The sequence below is a fragment of the Trachypithecus francoisi genome, unplaced genomic scaffold, assembly GCF_009764315.1.
Source record: "Trachypithecus francoisi isolate TF-2019V2 unplaced genomic scaffold, Tfra_2.0 Lachesis_group2, whole genome shotgun sequence".
NCBI classification, from domain to species: domain Eukaryota; kingdom Metazoa; phylum Chordata; class Mammalia; order Primates; family Cercopithecidae; genus Trachypithecus; species Trachypithecus francoisi.
Window position 1 is genome coordinate 2,147,370 of NW_022681465.1, and position 18,662 is coordinate 2,166,031.

At 49.1% G+C, this 18,662-nt stretch overlaps 1 long non-coding RNA gene and 1 pseudogene across 1 annotated transcript; one reads left to right on the top strand and one right to left on the bottom strand.

The window, feature by feature from the left end:
* Positions 1-5,530: 5,530 nt before the first annotated feature.
* Positions 5,531-5,653, top strand: LOC117066320 (annotated as a pseudogene).
* Positions 5,654-10,134: 4,481 nt separating this feature from the next.
* On the bottom strand, positions 10,135-18,128 carry LOC117064376. Its single transcript, XR_004429412.1, has 3 exons — positions 18,106-18,128; positions 16,954-17,128; positions 10,135-10,378 (listed from the first exon to the last, which is right to left on the bottom strand). It is a non-coding gene; the product is annotated as an uncharacterized LOC117064376 (long non-coding RNA).
* Positions 18,129-18,662: the final 534 nt, after the last annotated feature.

Sequence of the window (18,662 nt, forward strand, 5' to 3'; positions counted from 1 at the left end):
GGACAAATACTGGTTTATTGTGTGTGTAAATTGTTGCACTTTAAATGTCAACAAATACATTCTGTGATACTCGTAGGAATTTTTTTACATTAAAATTAAATTAGAATGTGCATTTCCTGTTCTGCGTTGGAAGCCTCCTGCAGCTTGTCTTCCACAGGTATTAATTATCGTGCACGTGCCCTCTGTGTGCTGTGCTTGGTTACATCACACATCTTCCAAAATAAGATACTCCGAATATTCAGGTGAGGATTCAATAAATAAAACAACTTACAAACCATTCCTTAGAAAAAAGCATTTTTCAAACATTTTATCAACTCAGACGTGGGTTTCATTTATATGGTAATATTCAAAGGGCCCCTCTCGTGTTACCTTTCCAGGCCTCTCTGAGTAAATCCATTTTCAATCAGGGGTTTCACCTTGTAGGAGCTGTGACTCAAGGTTGCCCTGTGTCCATCCCTGGCCAGCTGACACTCCAGGGATATTATTCTACAGTCCACAACATGCATACTATAAAACAATACAGCATCACTTGGGAAAATGACAAGACTATAATTTTTTTCTCAAACTTACTAAATTTATGACAGTAAGAAGTTCATTCTCTCAGCAAAGGTTCTCCTTGAACATCTAGGGATGGGAGTTTGCAGGGCCCCTGTGTGCCACATCAGAGGTGGCACCAGTGCACCCAGCACCATTGGAGTTTGGAAATGTTAACAAATCTACTTACTGAAAAGGATTTTCTTTTTAAAAAAGGAAAGAGGGCCGGGCACAGTGGCTCACACCTGTAATCCCAGCACTTTGGGAGGCCGAGACGGGCAGATCACGAGGTCAGGAGATCGAGACCATCCTGGCTAACATGGTGAAACCCCGTTTCTACTAAAAAAATACAAAAATTAGCTGGGCACAGTGGCGGGCACCTGTAGTCCCAGCTACACAGGAGGCTGAGGCAGGAGAATGGCTTGAACCTGGGAGGCAGAGCTTGCAGTGAGTGGAGATGGCGCCACTGCACTCCAGCCTGGGTGACAGCGCGAGACTCCGTCTCAAAAAAAAAAAAAAAAGGAAAGAGATTTTATTCCAGCAAACAGATGGCGCACTGAGGAGATACAACCTTGGTTCAAAACAAAGGTGTGCTCTGAGAGAACAAAGAGGGGAGAATATCTTTTACAGAGAAAGTTCCCACCGAGGTTTCCACCCTGGTCCACTATGCAAATGAGAGATGCAAACGTGCTCAGTTCTGATTGGTCCACTCAGGTCACAGTCTTCCGTTAGGTCCAGGAGGTGAAATGGGTTTTGCAGGCAACCATCAATTCAGACACTTGAACAGGAACAGAGTTAGAACACTGAGCACCCATGCGGCCGCGAGTCAGCCGCTGGCCTCTGGGTTCTATTTGAATTTAGGACCAGTTGCAACTCGAGATCTGTCTTGAGGAACTGGCTCCTTCAGGGTTCACAGACCTTTTCCTGACCTCTTCAGGCAGCCAGCCTCCCTGTGCCACGGATGGTCCGGGGTGCCTGTTGCAGGGCCATCTGTGGGGTGCTTTCCACCCAGGGCCCAGAATGTTCTGTGCCTCCCTTTTCCCTGGGTCCTGTCAAGGGACAGTTCTGAGGCGTCAGAATCCAGCTGGGGAGGACTGGAGCTTTGAAAGCAAATTCGCATGAGAAAAGCACCACTTCAAATTTGTTACAGAGAAATTATTCTAATGGATGTTAGAAACAGAAAGAAGACTTTACTCAAGACTTGCAACAGGAGAGAGGGGCTGCATTCAACTTAAATAAAAGAAGGGCCAGCAGAGATGTATAGTGGGGTGAGAGTGGAAGGGAGCTGGAAAACCACCAGGAAGAATTTGGCCAGATACCAAGAGTGCAGGAGGAAAGGTCTGGCCGGATGTCACGGTGGGGGATCCTTCCTAGGCTGGCTTAGGAGTTTTGCTAACACTGGGCTCAGCTGACCAAGGACAAGCCCTCATGGAGAAGAAGGTTCAGAGGAGCCTCATGAATGTCCGGTCTAAGGAGTCCTTGTCCCATTGGTTAGGGGGCCTGTGTCTGCGAGCTTTTACATTCGAAGGCCTATTGTTGCATAATTATCAATCACACCTTTTCTCTTCTCAGTCCTCAAAAGGGATGAACCCCACAATCCCCAGACCACAGATGGATCTCCCATGAGGAGAGGAGCTCTCAGGGAAGACGGTTTTGGATACGACAGGTTTCCCCATTATGCCATCCCTCAGTATTCACCTTTCCTCGGGGGCACGTTTTAGCTCATTGAGCCAGAGGTCGGGTTAGGGTTAGGGCAGCCTCCAAATGCCTCCATTTAATTAACTAGCACATTGGACATGGGATGCTTCAGGCAACAATTGGTAAAGAAAGGAAATGTAAATTTCCATCAAAACAGAGCTGAGTGTTAAGTCCAGGGAAGCATGTAAAGAACGCCCACTCAGGTATAAACACACAGGCATTTTATGCAAATGTGTGTGACTAAATGCAATCATACAAATATGCAAATTCTGAGATTTAAAAAGACCACTCACACATTCCTTTTTGTTCAGTCCAGGCAGAGTTTTCTTTTCTCTCACCCCTTCTGTGATTTCACACAAGAACAATCATATTTCTACACATCTTTTACTTCTTAAAGACACTTCCAGGATCTTTCTCTGTGAGGCAGCTTTCTTGGTTCTTCTCCGTGCTGCCTAGTATTTCACTGTGGGAATGAACCAGGATTACTGGAGTGGCTTTTCGCCCTGCTGCTGGCTTTTTGCAGCTGTGGACAGCATTGCCCCTTGCGACTTTGCAAATGCTGGGACTTTTAGGGATAGGAGATTGATTCCCAAGGGTCAGATGACTGGGTCAAAGTGTACGTGCTTCCCTAATTGTAATAAATTTTGTTTTTCACAGAGGTTGTTGAACTTTGCATCTCCACCCTCGGAGTGAGTGCTCTTCCTCTTACCTCTCAGAGGCTGCAGAGTGTCATTGCTGATTTTGACTTTTGCCATCATGACCTTCACTTGCACATCCCTCCTTCCACAGTCTGAGCACTGTTTCTTGCCCTGTCGGCCATTGCACCTGCTCATCTCTGAGCTACCTCTTCCTCTGTGTAGTGGCTTTTCTCTTTGGACCTGCCACATGTACTCTTTTTCCAAATCTCTTGCTTGTCTATTGACGTTTTGTTGCATTTTCACCATATGAAGTGATTTCGATGTGTGTGAGTTCAAAGGCATCTCCTTTACAGCTCCGGAGCTCCCCATCAGCCAGCAGCCCGTGGTATATGTGTGGACTCCCAGGAGTGTCTGCAGTGAGCTTATTATTTTATCTTTCTCCAGTAAGTCTTTCATCTGTCTGCATTTTACTCCTACTGGTGGTGGAAGGTAGGAGTGTGACTTTCTTTCCTTCTAAATGAGAGTGGTGCAGCCGCATTGGTGGAACAGGAAGCCCCTTCACTGACGCCGTCAGAACCATCCTTACTCTGTAATCAGTGGATCACACACCTCCCGGCTTCTAGGACCTGCATTTTCCACTGACCATTCCCTGACCAGTACCACACTGATTTTAGTGCAGCGGCTGGATGGAATCTTCCGGCATCTGTGGCAAGGCCTGAGTCATTCTTCTTGTGGCCCTTTCTGGGTGATCGTGGACAGCTTTCAGTCACCCTGCTCCTCTCAGCCTTGCCAGGTCCCTCCCATGAGGTGATGGGCCTGATGCTCCCCCTCCCAGCCCACATGGCATCGCAGTTACCGCCACACTCACGGTTGACACCTGTGTTCCCACGGTGGTCTGCAGGGCTTTCCATGACCCCCCTCGCAGTGAGCCCCTTCCCTGAGTCGCCCCAGCCACACTGGTCTCTGGGCTTGGAGCCCAGTCCATGTGTGTGCATGAGCAATGCCTCCATTGCCTTCCCGTGTCCGCATCACAGAAACCCACCCTGGATGCATCTGGCAAACTACACTGCCTGCACCCGCCCACCCAGCCTGTTGCTGTCTTCCTCAGAGGTGTGGCGCATGGGCAGAAGCAGGGAGCACGGCAGCAGCAGGAGCTCTGGGGTGCGTGCAGGGCCTGGTCTGAAGAGCAGGAGCTCTGGGGAGCGTGCGGCGCCGGATCTGAGGGCCTCTCCCTCTTGCATGCCTGCTCCACTTCCTGTCTTGTCTCTTCCCAGCTGCATCCTAACAGTTACTTTCTTTTTCTTTTTTTTTTTTCTGAGATGGAGTCTCACTCTGTCGCCCAGGCTGGAGTGCAGTGGCCGGATCTCAGCTCACTGCAAGCTCCACCTCCCGGGTTCACGCCATTCTCCTGCCTCAGCCTCTCGAGTAGCTGGGACTACAGGCGCCCGCCATGTCGCCCGGCTAGCTTTTTGTATTTTTTAGTAGAGACGGGGTTTCACTGTGTTCGCCAGGATGGTCTCGATCTCCTGACCTCATGATCTGCCCGTCTCGGCCTCCCAAAGTGCTGGGATTACAGGCTTGAGCCACCGCGCCCGGCCCTAACAGTTACTTTCTAAGGTTACCTCTAGTTCCAATGTGAGGGGGTACAGAAGAGACAGGGGACGCCTCCTACAGTGGGCTCAACTGTGGTCCCAAAGAGATGTGTCCGCATCTTAACCCCCAGAGGCTAAGAATGTGGCCTTACTTGGAAAAAGGTCCTCAAAATTAAGTTAAAGATGTCCAAATGAGATCATCCAAATTTAGGATGGGTCATAAATCCAGCAGCAACTGCCCTTGGAGAGACACACAGGGAGGAGGCTGTACGAGGATGGAGGCGGGGTTTGGAATGATGTGACCCCATGCCCAAGAGCACTAGGTCCCCAGAGGCTGGACAAGGCAGGAAGATTCTTCATCCAGAGCCTGCAGAGCCTGAAAACCCTGGACCACACAGCAATGGCAGGATTGCCCATGATGGACATGTCCTAGGACCAGAGCCCACACTGTTGGATGAAGCCAGGGTTTGTTCCCTGGAGGGCACCCAGGAGGCAATGCACAGCACCAGAGGCTGATCTGTGGGAGGGAATGACGGAAACACAAGATCACCACGTCCACAGCCAGGGAAACAATAGGCACTGGGCCAGGAAGCCAGTACATCTTTCCAACACTCCAGAAAGGGCCATCCTGAGGGCCGAGCTGCAAAGGGGATGGGGCCAGGAAACCAAGAGGGCAGACAGGAGCCAAGTTGCTCCCCTGACACAGACACACCAAGCAAATAGCACAGGGTGGGCTGGCTGGACCCACCTCTGGAGGGGCTTCAGATCCATTTCCGCAACTGGTGCCGGGATACCCAGGCCACACAGACATCCCTGACCAGACACACACACGCAATCAACACACACAGGCCTGGCCTGGGCACACACACCCACACATTTGCAAAGATGTGGAAATGTGCTTGTCTATAATGAGGAAGGACACTTGCATTCAAGTGAGCTCCAATGCACATTCTGCAAAGTGAAAATCAGCTTCGAGAAACCCAAATGCTTGGACATCCACAATCCTATGGGGATTTATGCTTCCTGTTCCAGAAAGTACTCGTATTTCCTAACAGATAAGATGCAGACAGCTTTGCGCAGTGGCAGTATCGTAGCCAATGAGGTTTATCCGAGGCGCGATTATTGCTAATTGAAAACTTTTGGCCGGGCGCGGTGGCTCGAGCCTGTAATCCCAGCACTTTGGGAGGCCGAGGCGGGTGGATCACAAGGTCAGGAGATTGAGACCATCCTGGCTAACATGGTGAAACCCCGTCTCTACTAAAAAATACAAAAAACTAGCCGGGCGAGGTGGCGGGCGCCTGTAGTCCCAGCTACTCGGGAGGCTGAGGCAGGAGAATGGCATGAACCCAGGAGGCGGAGCTTACAGTGAGCTGAGATCTGGCCACTGCACTCCAGCTTGGGTGACAGAGCGAGACTCCGTCTCAAAAAAAAAAAAAAAGATGCAGAAAACGCACAGGTGGACGCGTGGGCCTCGCTCGCTGCCTGCCGCCGTCCCTGCCTTTGCATGACACTGCCTACCTGTCCTACGCCCGCCCAGCCCCTGCAGTCACTCCTCACACCTGCCCAGCACAGACCATGATTCTGCTCAGTTGCCTTTGGGGACTCACGCTCTAAGCGCAACCAAACAGAAGGTCAAGACACACACAGTGTACTTTCGGCAGTGTCAAAATTTTAGTCATGTTTATCACATTTTTTAATGACAAAAAATTTTGTTTCATTGCAAAAGAATAAATTCATTGGCTTAAATCCCAGGGGCCTGTGCTTCTTCCTTAGGTTTAACTTTTCTCCAGCGGGTGGCTTGACCCTGGGACACACATCACTGGCTTCAGGGACTGCAGATTCGGAGGCAGATGCCGGCAGGTTGTCCAGGCTGAGGCTAGAGGCTATCACAATGCTGACTGGGCTGGGGTCTCCTTTCTTCTTCCACTCCAGCAGTGCGGGGAGCTGGCTGAGCCCCAGCAGCATCCCCACGGGCTGGGGGTGATGTGAGCACAGGTCAGTGTGAAGGCGGCTGCCAGGGCCTGGTCTCAGTTCCACACCCTCCGCATGAGGCGGGCACTGAGGGCTTCTAAGTGCCCTGGCCAGGTTTCATCCCAGGATCAGGGAGTGACCTCTTCCCACAAGTCCGGCCCCCTGTACACCATACTCCACAAAACAGGGTGCAAGTGCTTCCTCCAGCACTGCCCTGAGCCACAGTTCCACGCCATCACCTCTTCTGCCTGGGGCTGTTTGCAGCTCTTCTAGGGCGTGGAAGGAAGAGAAGGTGTGCCCAGGTGAGGTGAGGAATCCCTTGCTGTCTGTTCTATGTTCTCGTTTCAGTTTCTAAACAATCCCAAAAGGCAGGCATGTGAGTTCTAGCTTATAAATAAGGAAACTGAGGCAGATACCGTGCTTCCACTGAATGGATAAAGGTGCTCCAGAGTCTGTGTCTCGTCGGCAGGGATGGTTTTGTGTGGGAACTCTGCAGACCCACAGCACTGACTGGGGGAGCAGACGCAGAGCCCCATCCCACCCTGGTGGCCGCCTGGCCTGTGTGGTGTGCCTGTTCCCTGACAACAGCTGCCCTCCCATGTGGCCGTGTTCTGCCCACCATGCTCAGGACCAGCAGGGAGGGTGTTAGGCTTAGGGTCTGGCCATGTCAAGTGTCCTGGGCAAGAGTCTGTCACTGGCGATCTTTCTGCTCTCAGATCTAACCTCATGCAGAGAACTTGGCTCTGAGGGCCAGGGCGCTGGGGTGGTTTTGGGCAAACTCACCTGGTATCTCTGTGCCCTGGTTTCATTCCCTGAGGGGGAGGGGTGACTTCCTGACACAGCTGTCTGGGCTGTGGCCGGGGCCCAGTGCCCAGTGGCATCAGAACAACAGCCCTGGAGGCTGAGGTCCGTCATTCGCCGTGTGTCTCAGAAGGCAGCTCCCCACGGGGGAAGAAGAGAAGATGCCACCGCAGGAGTTCGCTCCTGGAGGACTCACATGAGTTACGTGATGGGTCTTGGAGAAATAAATGCAGCTCTGGTGTTGCCCCTGGGCCCACTGCAGAGGTTCACAGGCTGCCAAGCACGTGCCTGCCATCCAGGGGGAAGGTGGAGTCCCCATGGGCCCCGCGTCCTGGTTGGGTGTTGGGGCCGGGTGCATGGTCTGGCTGTGGCTGCCCTGCATGGAAGGCACTCCCCAAGTGTCTGCAGAACACAGCACTGATGTAGGAACCTGCTGCAGAGAGCAGAGGGCCAGACTGCTTCGAGTTCCTGGGGACTGAGAGCTTGGAATGGCACCTCCCCAGGCAGACCTCAGGGGCAAGGTATATCCGAGGCTTTCTCCCCGCATTTCTGGGACCTGCAAGAGGACAGACACAGCCGTCAGCAGCTCACCCCACTGTGGCTCCCTGGGCGGCTCCTCAAAACAGTGGTGCTTGGGCCGGTATGATTTATAGAGGAGAAACTAGCTTAAAAGAGGGTAAGTACTTTACCCAAGGTGGGCCAGCTTCCGTGGAAAAGCTCGTATTTTAAACGATTCTGTGTAATGCCAAAAAGTCTGTGTTTGTTACCCTGGGATCCCAGATTTTCCCATCTCCTTCGCTCTTCTCATCCCTTAGATTCTCCCATCTCTCTCTCCTGTCTGTCTCCTTCCTTTCCCTGTCTCTCCCTCTCCCTTCTCTCACTCCCCTTCTCTGTCTCTGTCTCCTTTCTGTCTCTCTCTCACACTCGCTCCCCTTCTCTCTATCTCTGTCCCTCTGCCTCTCTCTCAGGCTTTTCTGTCTCTCCTTCCCTCCCCCGGGCAGTGGAAGGGCCTCTAGGACTTTCTTCCGGAAGTTTCCCTGCACATGGGGAACTCCTTTCATGCTCACCCCCCATGTTCCCTCGGGGGGCTCTGCGCTCACTCACCCCAGCCTCCACTCCTGTCCTCATTCCCCTCTTTCCTTCAGCTGGAGGAACAGGGGACCTGAGGCTTGCTGTCAGATAAACCTGTCTCATGACTAAACTTCCCATGTCAAGCAGTGAACAGTCTTCACCCCTCATTGAATAGGAGGTAAAACAATGGACTAGTATGTCGGCTGAGTTGTTTGAAATTGCGTGTGGACTTTGTTGGCCTTCTTGTCTCCAAGTGGTCTGCATGGAGATGGAGTCCCCAGACACCTTTACAGAGAGCGCCTGGTGTCCGAAGTCTAACAGGAGAGTCGGGACCTGCCCACTGCTTTGTTCCACCTTGAATCCCCCCAGATGCCGGAAGCAAACACACACTGGCGTGTTTCACCCACTCATCTTTGAGGCCTCTAGAGCTGACTTGAATCAGGCACAACACGGTGAATCCAACCTGGAGCGGGCAGCTCCCCGCTACCCTCAGAGCATATGACACTGGCTCCACTGCCCTGTCTGGCCCGACACACCTGCCGAGCTGGCCCCTTGCTGCCTTTTTTAATTTAGGAAGCCCAGGTGGATTCCCACATCCCCACATTCACATTTTCTTCTGAAAATGGACCGCCATAATTACACGTTAAATATGATTCAAATCTGCAGGGAACTATGACTCAATAAGCATGGAAAAATTAATGAAAAGCTTAATTATTATAATAATACCATTAAAATCTAATAAAGAAAGAAAAAAGTGGAGTTCATTTTATTTTAGCTTGGGCATCTAATATCATTTTTCCCCCTTTAGCAGAACTGTAATTAAGTTAGACTTGGGTTTTCAGAAGAGCTGAATTATCTGCATTGGTGCTTAAAAATATTAGGGAGCAGGAGAGAGGAGCCTGGGAGACAGCGTGAGATGGCCCAAGCGCAATGCTGTCCTGTGGCACCCATCGTGAGGGCTGCCACTCTCAGTCGGTCCTCGCTTCCTACCGCTTTTAATGATTGGTTCATCTCTAGTGGCTCTGATCCCTTCTTTGGCCTTTCACGTACAAAGTGTCCAGGTATTTAAGGCTCAGGGTATTAATTCAATTAATAATAATGTAAAAGTAGGCAGATGCTCCACGGCAAAGAAAGTCTCCTCTCTTTACTCTTGGCCTCACATGAACTCACAAGAGACCCCACTGTAAGCGCCACCACCAATATTAGCTACTTCATTTTCAAATGAAAGGAACGTGTTTTTATTCCTCAAATGGTTTTGATGAAAACTAAACAGGATCCTTCCCTCACGGCTTGGAGGCCAGGCATGGAGGTAGGACTGCCAATCTTTGCCTCAGGATTGACTTAGTAGGAGACTATGTTTTCTTTAATAGATAATAATTGGCTTCTACTGCTAATTTATCTTGAAGAGTGTGTGTGCTCCCCTCTGCATCCCCCTCTCCATGTGCGGGTGTAAGAGGCAGACGTGGGATCAGGGGCTTTGCCTTGCTGACGAACCCTCAAGTTCTGCGGTTCATTCACTGCTTCGTCCCCCAGAGGACGCCCCCCAGAGGATGCCCCCCAGAGAAGCCCCCCAGAGGACGCCCCCTAGAGGACGCCCCCAAGAGAAGCCCCCCAGAGGACGCCCCCTAGTCACACTTTTCAGCAGCTTCCGTGGGTTTCCCTGTGTCTCTTTCAGTCCAGTTTCAGTGCTTTTTGCAGGCACAGCAGTGGCTTCTCAAATTTCAGAGCTTTTAGCCCAAAGAAGTAAGAGGCCAAGCATCTGCTGCTGAAGCCGTCCTTGAGTGCCCTGCATGCATCATCCTTAAAGCCTCAAAATAATTTGAGTCTCGTGTGGTCCAAAGCAAACACGGTCAGGATTTTCTCTATTTATCTTAACTTCTCCACCAGCTCTCAGATCTGATGGTCATTAACATGCACATTTGGAATAATCTGGAGGGCATTTCAGATTGCGGACAGGCTGGCCCCGGGTTTTACCTGGGAGGGCCGTCTGAGGCCAGCAGGAATACTCCACCAGGCTCAGGCTGTCACCCACAGCCAGAATGGAGAATGCTGTCCTGACGAAAGTCACCGCATCTTCTCATCAGCATGTTAAAAAAAAGAAAAAGGAAAAGAAAGAAATGGAATTAACATGATTCCCCATTAAGAAGTTCTGAACTGCTGTAGTTCTAATAGTGTTTGCTTTATACCATTTTATTACCAATTCCATATTTCCTGAATTGTATCTTGAAATCTCAGCATCAACTCTCTATTACAATCTAGCTTTAAAAATAAACACCCACTTGTAGATATGTATCTATATGTATTTATGTCAGTGTGCACTTATTCTTAATAACTGATTTTTGACATGTCACATCAGCTATTTGGGGAAAACGTCATGTGGAAATCAAAGTGCATTTGGTCTCCGGCAAGGGGTTCGGAAAAGCACCACTTTGCAAAGCCTCTTTCCCCTGCATTTCAGAAGTCATGAGCTGTTAAGGGAAACGTGGGCCCTGTGTTTGAAATCCATTGACACAGAAGTCATCGGCATACTTGCTAAGAGACAATTTGATGCCCAGAAAGCCTTTTCAACTAGTTTCCGTATCTTTAGCTTTTGAAAAAAGAGATAATAACTGAAAACAAAATAATACAGAAACCTCAGAAGATGTAAATATAGTGGAGACAGCAGACATGCACAATGACCAAACATGTTTAACTCGGTAAAAGGTAGTTCACCAACCCAAAGCAAATTCCTGGCAGCTCCTATCACTGGTTTATGTAACATGGTGAAAACTGTTAAATGTCTTTCAGAGAAAGACTCATTTTGGTGATTACAGGCAGACACACAAAAGGAATGTTGCATGTTCTTTTTCTTTTGAAGCAGGTGATGTTGTGCAACAAGCAGCATAATATCAAAGTTCTGAGCGTCTTTTTTTCAACTACCCCCTTTGCCTTTTCTCTTAGATCATAGGCCAGAGAAATCCCAAAACGTGAAAACGTGGCCTTCGTTCGAGGTCCACTGTGGCCTCTGCTCATGCTTGGAACGTGAGCAAAGAGCTGGTTTTCTGTTTTTAGTTTGAGAAGTCCTTCACATTTTCTTTTTTTAGTATAGACACAGTCAAATATTTCATTCATCATTTATATTCTAATGTTTGGCTTGTGTCGGCCATTCTGTAAGGTACAAGTTGACCAACCTTCTCTTGGTGAACAGGTGAAATGTGGGTGGTCCACGGTAGGCACAGTGGATTGGTCCATTGATAAACTCACTAAATGGTCTCTGGTGTTTCTGTCTCCTTGTGATGCAAAATCATGGTCAGTGATGCCAACACTACCTGCGTTAGTGTTTACCTGGCCAGCCTGCCAGCTCTTCCTGGGGAGTAACAGCCTTCGGGGCAGCTCTGCCCAGAACTGTGGCTCTACTTGGCTCTTCCCGTGCTCAGAGAAAGCAGAGGGGTGGAGACAGAGAAGGGGGATAGCAAGAAAGAGAGGACTGGAGACCAGGGCCTGGCAATCTCTGATGGCTGCCTGGTGCTGCTCACCAGGTTGTGAGGGTCAGGCGGGGTTTCACTGGAAGCTCTTCTTGAGATCTGCCCTTCTGTCTGAGAATCTGGGGGGCAGAATTGTTTATTTGGCCAAGCATGTTGGCTCATGCCTGTAATACCAGCACTTTGGGAGGCTGAGGCAGGTGGATCACCTGAGGTCAGGAGCTCCAGACTAGCTTGGTGCATAGTGAAACCCCATCTCTACTAAAAATGCAAAAAATTAGGCAGGCATGATGATGGGAGACTGTAATCCCAGCTACTTGGGAGGTTGAGGCAGGAGAATTGCTTGAACCTGGGAGGTGGAGGTTGCAGTGAGCTGAGATCATGCCATTGCACTCCAGCCTGGGCAACAGAGTGAGACCCTGTCTCAAAAACAAAAAAGAAAAGAAAAAGAAAAAGAATTGTGTATTTGCGCATTTCTTTTCCTGCATAATTTAAAAAAGTTAGAATAAAAATTAAATATTTAAAAAGGTCAGAGATCCCCTCCCTGGCCTTTGAAAAGACACCTCGTCTTAGCTTCCCTATATGTATATGAAGGAAAGAGGCCTCACATCAGGAGTGAAGAAATTCACTAACTCTAGAGCATCAGGAATGGTCTAGAAACCAACCTCAGCCTCTCTCAGATCACTGTCTGCCAGGAGGAAAAGCCCAGGTGCTCAGCACCTCAGTGGCCAGTCCTGAACCAAACCCTTGTCGAGGGCTGGCCTCTGCTTGCAGAAAGACGCCTGCACTGTAGACTCCTCCTGCTAGCTCCTCCCAGCACAACCTCGTTTAAATCCAAGGGTACAAGAGCCCCTTAGGACATCAAGATTAATTTATGACATAGCAGTCCCAGCCTCTCTTAACTGTTCTTCTAGTTCTGGGCCTGAGTTAATTTGTATTTTATTTTGTTTTTAAAATTTCTTCCTAAGCATACACACACACACAGACACTATACTTTATAGATACCTGTAAGTGCATTTGTACTTAACATGGTAGCATAAATATCTTCTATGTTACTACAGATATTCTTAAATGTGCTGGAGCCTGAGCTTCACTTCACTCCTGTCTAACCCTATTTTACTTAGTGTTTTCTGGCATTAGGAATGTGGGTCCTTTGGCATCTCCCAGCCCCTCTTCCCTGCCCAGCCACCCCAGTCCAGGGGCCCACATGCAGTAGGCAGCCCCAGGACCATTCTTCCCAGAAGTTTAGGGAGGCCCAGGGCTTGGGGTTAGCTCCAGGCTGGACGGGGAACAATTGCCAGCTCAATAGCACCAGCCAACCTACTTCATCTCTGCACGCTACTTTTCATTTTACTTCTTAGGCTGTAACAAGAAAGAGCCATTTATTTTAAATAAAGGAAAATGTCTTCCACAAAATCAAGTTGTGTGTCTTGTCCTTGACACTGGCAAACACAGCTTAGGCCTGAAGCAGGAAACAGAGTTTATGGTGTGATGGTTCTCAAACATATGCAGCTTTTGCGCACGCACTGAACATGCATCCACTTCCTCTGCCTCCTTCTCCTTCACGCATCCGGAACTGCTGCAAGCAAGCAGTCACATCACACCTCCCAACCACATGCAAAGAACAAAAATTGCAGCTGCCAGAAAAGAGTTAGGAAATTTTCAAACTAGGTCTTCAATTGCAGTAAGAGTCACATTTAAGTAAAAGAGCTGCCCATCAGCCCGGCCGAGCTCTGTGCCAGCACTCCACCCCACACCCCTCCTGCTTTCTCCCACAAACAGTTTCCAGCTGACCTTTGGTGAACAGAAAATGTTTTATGAGCTTAAGAAAGCACAGGGATAGTAATCTGCTGTGGCTGCCATAAAATGCCATGGGCTGAGTGCTTAAACAACGTAAGTTTATTTTCCCACAGTTCTGGAGGCTGGGAAGTCTGAGATGGAGACTGGTGGGTTTGAGTTCTGGTGAGGTCTCTCCTTCTGGCTTGCAGACAGCCACCTTCTTGCTACGGCCTCACATGGTCCTCGTCTCTCATTGAGATCTTTGGACCTCAATGTTCTGGAAAAACCCTTTCCTCTGGCATCATGCTTTATACCTCTATCTTTTCAGGGCCATCCATGCCATTGAAAGAAAGGGCTGAAGCCTGGAGTTCAGAAACAAGTGCTGGGCTGTGCAGGCAGCCTGGGAAGCTACTGACACACCTGGCCTCAGGGCTCTCAGGAGCAACTTCAGGGGCCTACACAATTCGTCTTCTGAGGTTATCTCCAAACCCACAGGAAGCAAGGGGGTTTCTATTCCAGCTCCAATCAGGCAGCAAGAGGCAAGGCACGCAACAGCGTGTGACGGGAGGCAGGCAGTTCTTGCAGAAATGGGGTAGGGCCCGATGACAGAAGAGAAGAAACCAAGAGAGGATTCTTCCCGGGGGGCCCCAGGTTCAGCAAGTCACACCTTTCCTATGGGGCAAGGCAAGGCAGATGGCGTGGGCCTCCTGCAGCACAGAGATCCTTCTGTGCACTCAGGAGTGGAGTCCAGGCCCTCAGGCAACTGAGGCTAGAGCACTGAGTCAGGGGACTCAACAAGTCCACGCCTGAGTTGCAGATATGGCCACCTGGCACCTTGTAAACGCACGCAAGTCACAGGTCCCCTTGCAGAGCACAGCACTCAACTGCTTTGCCCACGACCCCTGGGAAATAGCTCCTAGGTCTGCTGGGGAGATGGCCACCCACCATTTCAAACTCCACCAGGGAGCACTCTATCTGGGGGCAAACCACACATAATTAACCCAAATGGAACTGCCGTGGTGGTCGTCCCTCCCAAGCTGGCAGTCCCCATCAGCAGATCCCAATCTTTCTTTCAATAAGAGGCACCTATTAGGTTGACTGTAAAACCGTGCGGGGCTTCTTCTGCAACAATGTTAAGGTTGCACAGGAACCAGCGTTCTCCTGTCCTCTGAGTGCTGTCGTCACGCTTCTGTCCTCACCTGGGCCTGGGAATACCTGCAGACCTTGCTGAGTCATGTGTACAGGATAACGAGAGCTCCTCCCCTTCGTGCAGATGCAAGGAAAGAGGCTGCGCCCCCTTCATTCGAATGCCTGGCACGTTCTTCATCAACTCCATGGAAATTCTTAAGTGCTCAGAGTGAAATGCATTTTATCAGAAGCCTACGAGGTTTTAAAACTCTGTATGCCTTTTTAATGACTAGCTGAATTCTCACTGATTCGTGAAGCTCACAGAGTGGTATGGACGTATTCTAACAACTAGGGCCAAGCATTTTGGAAAGAAAGCATGGGCAGCTTACTTTGACCAAATGTTAAAAGAAGGCATAAAGTGAAATGACATTTATTTTACAATGGTGGAAGTCCTCAGGAAATGAAACGTGCTAATATATTTTGGCTCATATGTATCCTTCTGATCACACCCATGTCCAAACGAGCTGTTTCTCAAGCTTAAAGGGGAAGAAACAATCTACGAATGTTAAAGAAAATATGTATTCTTTGGACGTTATTAAAGCAGGCTTAAAAGACAGATGAACCTCCAGTCAGTCTCAGTGGCCCATGCCTATAATCCCAACACTTTGGGAGGCTAAGGCAGATGGATCACCTGAGGCTGGGAGTTTGAGACTAGCCTGGCCAACATGGTGAAACCCAGTCTCTACTAAAAATACAAAATTTAGCTGTGCGTGGTGGCACGTGCCTGTAATCCCAGCTACTCAGGAGACTGAGGCAGGAGAATCATTGGAACCCAAGAGGTGGAGGTTGCAGTGAGCCGAGATCACGCCACTGTACTCCAGCCTGGGTGAAAGAGTGAGACTCTGTCTCAGAAACAAACAAACAAAAGAGACTGACGAAGCTCCACAGTGATTGTGGTCACTCTGGGAGCGTGTTGTCCATTGCCAGTGGAGAGAGCCTTGCCAGGGTGGAGGAACCATACTGGAGCCTCCCTGGGACCCCATGACCCCTAACACAGCCCCTAACAGGAGGCTTCTGAATGGCACAGTCCTCCCTCTCAGCGCAGTGCAGAGGCCACCAAAGTCAGATCCTGGGGGTGTCTTGCAAGACAGTCTTCAATGCAGATTCCTGGGCCCCATTCCAGAGCTACTGAATCAGAATTTTGGGGTGGGGGCGAGTTGAGGACATTTATTTTTAACAAACTATGAAGATGAGACCGACACGCTGTAAATTTGGAGAGTTACCAACGCACACCACGGGACTGGCTAGTGCAAGATTTTCCATCTCTTCGGAATGCACAGAATGTGTCTTGTTGGAGAGAGAATGGGAAGAGACCAAAAAAGGTTTCCCCAAACTGAATGTGCTCTCACATGACTGGAGCTCCGTGTCTTTGCGTGTGGGACCTTTTCAGTTAGAGGAGGTTTATGCCTTTGTGGTGCTGTTTTCCCACTGTAACACAACGTCCCGGTGTCTACGACACACGCTTCCCTTCTGAGGTCCACAGTGTGAACCCGAAGGAGCCGGCCCCTCAAGATGGGGCCCAAGTGGCTGACCGGCCTAAATTCAAGGTGGAGGCACCTGGCTGTTGGCTGACTGCAGGTCACATGTGTATTATTCTGTGTTCCTGGCAGAAAACACATGTTTGTGCCATCTTGAGAACCTCAGGGTTGCCTGTTCCTGTTCACGGTGCCTGAACTGATGGCGGATGGGAACTCCCACTTTTCCTTCTGATCCTACACAACAGACCTTGGCCTACGTCAGTCTGATCAACCAATGAAATAAAACAAGCCTCCATCCCCTCTTTACATAGTGGACTAGGATGCTTGGTCTACATCAATCTTATCAACCAATGCAATCCAAACAAGCCAATGCAATCCAAACAAGCCTGCATCCCTTACTTATGTAGTGGAACAAGATGGGAGCGTGGGAGGAAACCGTTTCTACAAAAGACGGCCTCTCTCTTGGCATCTTTGTTTTGTACCAACGACTGTGTCTCCCTGGCTTGCAAACTGCTCTACTGTTTGCAGAAACAAAGTCTCTCACTTAACCTAATTTTTTTTTCTTGGTACTTTTCTTAGCAATGGGGATCGTAACTAAAGTGCCACTTGCATCACTATGATGCTGATGGTCTCTGGTTGCCCAAGGATTAAAATGTAACCGTGATGAATTTCAAGTCGGGAAACACATCACAGTGGAATTCTGTTCCCCTGGATTTCCTTGAAGACATGGACACACCTTCACTCAGGGCACTGATGAGGCTGTTAAAGGAATAAAAGATGGTATCATTATGAGACCTCTGAGGATACAGTTCTGCGAATCCTCCATGCCTTATTCTCTCACAGGAGGGAGTCTCTGCACTTCTACTTCCAGCAGGCCAACATTTCTCCATGTTGCTTGTATCGATCTTATGAGGGACCTGGAGAAATATGTACACATAGATTTTAGCATGAGTCTTGTAGCACCATGTTTAGTGGGGTGTGTTCTCTTACGGAGCATCTCTGCACTTGGAGTTGGGGTACGGAGGGCTGGCCATTTCACCTGACCCTGGAATGTGGCCCAGAGCTGCTGACAAGGGCCGTCCTTTTTGAAATAGGAGATGATATTGTGCTCATCTCCAGCTACATGTGTGTGTGCGAGTGTGTGTCTTTGTGTGTTTCCTGTGAGTGTGTGAGTGTGTTTTCTGCGTGTTTCCTCTGTGTGTGCTTCCTGTCTGTTTCCTGTCTCTGTATGTTTTCTCTTTTGTTTTTGTGCACATGTGTGAGTGTGTTTTTTGTGTGTATGTTTTCCTCTCTCTCTCTGTATGTGTGTGTGTGTGTGTGTGTGTGTGTCCTCAACCTCACCAAGCATAGCTCAGGGACCTCAGTTATCCCTTGAAGACACTGTGCTGCCAGGTACTAGACACAAATGTGACTTTAAACATGACCTTTACGATCAAGCATCTTGTAGTCTAGACAAGGAAGAGAGAGGACTGGAACGCCACATCCTCTTCAGAACTAGGTGCTCTGGGAGAGTTCCTGGCTGTCTTTGCAGACCGCACACTGAAGCAGCTATTGTGATCACCACTTTATAGTGACCAGAATGTGTTCAGCAACGCAGCCTGCTCACAGCCTGGAGAACTTAGAATTTGTTTCCAGACATGAACAAAAGCAACCAACCAAACAAATGTTTTCACTCCGTAAACTGATACGTGCCAGGGAGACTTGTCCTGCTTTTTATGGAATGTAGGGGCGCTTAGAGTGGGCCTGAAGGCTTGGCTCGGAGGAACCAGCAGCTGTATTATGAGAGACAAAGGGAAGTGACAGCAGAGTAATTTATGATGATCCCTGCCCAAATTATCTCAGCACTCCGACTAAGAGCACTGTTCCTGGGCAAGCAGAACACACAACTTCTCACCTGCTGAAGAATGTGAAAGCCACAGGCAGTGGGGCTGGAAGCTCCCACCGTCCCTCCACGAGTGACTTCACAAAGCTTCCATCAGGCACCTGGGCCTGGCTGCCCTCCTGCTCCGCTTATTCTAAATAGAAACACTGCAAGGCCTGTGCTTACTCTATCACACTTTTACACATCTCAGGCCAGTCTGCTATTTAGATTTCCTGGCAATATCCTTGTAAGTCTTCTGTATTCCTTTTTGGATGTATCTTCCTTTACTAGTACAGTTTTTCTGCCTTTCTTTTGGCTCCTTCCAGGTGAACAAGACAATTATCTAAGAAGATGTTAATACAAAAATTAATGGAACCAACCGCAGGAACTGCCAAATGTTATGTTGCTCACAGAAGTTTCGACTTTGAAAGATAAGCAGCTTCTATTTATTCCATGCTCCAATTAGGGCAAACACAAAACATTTTCTATCTGCTACGATGTATGTATTATATATGGACATATATGAAATAAAAGTATAAATAACTGACTTAATTCTACTTTCTTTCAAAATGAGGAAACACGTCTAGCTT